This window comes from Belonocnema kinseyi, chromosome 9 (assembly GCF_010883055.1).
Source record: "Belonocnema kinseyi isolate 2016_QV_RU_SX_M_011 chromosome 9, B_treatae_v1, whole genome shotgun sequence".
Classification (NCBI taxonomy): domain Eukaryota; kingdom Metazoa; phylum Arthropoda; class Insecta; order Hymenoptera; family Cynipidae; genus Belonocnema; species Belonocnema kinseyi.
In genome coordinates this window covers 132,244,510-132,247,480 of record NC_046665.1, presented here as the reverse complement: position 1 = coordinate 132,247,480, position 2,971 = coordinate 132,244,510, and positions in this window count along the sequence as shown.

Here is a 2,971-nt window from a genome sequence, read left to right as displayed (position 1 = left end):
CGGGCCTTCCTGAACGTGGTTCGTCACTTATTGATGTACGACAACGCTTAAATTCATTTACCCAGTTATAAACCGTTGCTAAGGCAGGGGCAGATGTGCCATCAACTGAGTCCAATTCATTTTTTATCTCATATGGAGTTAAAGCCTTTAAATGAAAATGTTTCATTACCGCTCTGAACTCGTTTTTTTCCATTTTTCTTAACGAACAATTTTTTTTTTTTCAATTGGTTATAAAAACACGTAAACTCAGAAGATGTGGACTGTGACTGCACCATATATCTAGTCGGGAGTGGTGCTGACTGAAAACAGATGATTTGGATCGATTCGCGCGCCATCTATTGGTCATTCTAAGGACTTATTGAACTACCCTCGTATAATGCCTTAGAGCATGCGTGTCGGGAAAGAAGATTAAAATCGGGCAAAATGTGCTGGAATAGAATACACATGGATAATTGAATCCTATTTTACTTATTGCAGATTTAAGTTCACAATTCGACGGTTCAAATAATAGCACTCATATTCCTGGTGTTCCTCGAGGCAGACGCTCTTATTATCCTGACTTGTCTCTTTCTCGTGCCAGTCCTCAATCTCCGCATTCTTCAATCAGGTCTTCTCCTCCTTCCGAGCCGTTTCTTCGTGAAAGGTACAGGTCTCCTGTTGCCAGAGGTTTTTCTTTTTTACGTCTAGGTAAACTTAAAATTGAAGAACTCAGAACTGTTCGACTTATTCCCAACGTAAATCCAAACCGGCGATTTGAAATTCGAAGATACACTTTTCCTCGCAATGCAACAATTCAAGTCAGAAAATTAAATATCCTTGAATCCATGCCAACCGAAGAACAAACTGTATTATCAACGTCCAATGGTGATGTGTTTGCAATACTCCACAGAAATAATAATCTTCTTCGAGGAATATATTCTAGCTATTATAAACGGGCGAAAATAAACATGTTAACTGGCGAGGTTAAAGAAATGACCGAAGAAGAAATCGAAGAATCTCCCTTAGGCAAGTATCACCCTATCTCATGCAATTTCAAAAAAATAATAGTAAACGAGATTAGTCCGCCACATTAATTAAATTTTTTTAATGAAAATAAAATAAAAATTTGAAGTAATTTCATATATTTTTTTCATTGAACCAAATATTCTCGACAAAAACTGAAAAGTTATTAAAGAGGAGTCAAACATGCTTTCCATATTTTTTTAAGTCAATTGGCATTATAATTTTCAATTTCAATTAGACTGAATACAAATTTTTGATACTTGAAAAGCCTAATTCGTTCGCTTTGATTGCTACTCAAAAATTTTCAAAACTCATTTTGCTTATTCAAATAAAAAAATTGTTTTCGACCTAGGTTAAATATTTTTATTTTTTTAATTTGTTAGAGATTATTGTATCTTAATTTTAATATAGTTTAAACCTAAGCGATTTTTTATAATCATTGTAACTCTCTGTACTCTCATCTCTCTCCTACGTTGTGTTTTATGCTCCATTGAATATCTGTCCTTCAAGCGCTAACCTAAAATTATATTTTAAGTAAAAAATAACAATTCCCACATTATTATAAATAAAAAAATTTAGTTAATTTTCATTCGCTAATACGTAAACGATTTTATAAATTGTAAAAGCAGTTTGAATGAATTTAGTAATTAATTTTTTTTCTTGAAACTGAGGCTAATGAAATGTTTTTATCTGATAAAGAGAACCTTGACGCCTGTAAAATCTAAAATAACGATTTCATAACATATACGTATGATACAATCTTATGAAGAACTAGAATATTCATTATAGTTACAATTTTAATTAGGGTCTACATTAATAGTTTAATTAATTTGTTATTTATTCTGAAAAATGGCTATTATTTTTACTCTTGTCTTCTCCTTCAGGACTATACTCAACTCTATTAGGGACAATACTAACATAATTAATTTCTAGTTTTTAGTTGATTCTTCAAGCTATACGCAAATGCGAATGTTTGCAATTTAATCTACATTCTATCTCAATCACTGTTTTCTTTCAATCTTTATTTGATTTAAAAAAAAGTAGAATTCGAAAAGTGTTCCTTTTCTTACAACTGCGGGTTTTACTTCAATGACCGAAAAAATTTAAGTTAGCCACATGATAAACCATAGCGTAAAATGTGAAAAATAAAAAATCTACAAATTCAAGAACGTAACATTTGAACCCCAAAAACGGAACAGTAGAGTAAAAATAAGAATGTTGACAAAAATAGTGTTTTCTGTCACTTTCAATAGTAGGGAAAAATCCACAAAGTGGACTCCTTAGAAAGTCTTACTCCTTAAAAATTCGTACGTTTCTTCATATATCTTAAAATTGTTAAAATGCAGAATAGTATCTCAATAAAATTTGAAATTCTACGTTAGGTAAATAAATTCGCAATTGTTTTGAAGTTTCTGTATTTTTTTTTATCACTTCTGTTAATATTTGTACAGTACTTTTTTTGGCTAATCAAAAGTATAACCTAGTAAGTAACTTTCCCGATAAAGGTCCTGTCCCGTGCATGAGTAATTTATGTATTCGTCAAACAGTTTTCAAATTCTGGAAAACTGTTCAATTAAACAAATTTACAATAACTGGTAGTAACTAAAAATTTTTCTGCTAAAATTCTTCAATTTTGCGCCCGAAATAAGTTTTTATATGATTAATATTGAGTGACTTTCCACTCCCATTCAGTTTATAAAAAATAGAAAATAACATGTTAAAAGTGCGGTCTATAATAAAATTGATTGATATAAAAAAATATGTGTGCCGGAGGTTTTCATTTTTTACACCTGGGTAAATTTGACATTGAAGAATTCAGAACTGTTCGACTTATTCCCAATACGAGGGTGGATTGATAAGTTTCCGACCTGACCAAGAGATGGCGCCACTAGGCCTACCTTGAGGTGGCGTTCTATAGTACCCTCCTTAGATAGCTTGTAGCTATAGTTTCAGCCCGATCGCCATGTTA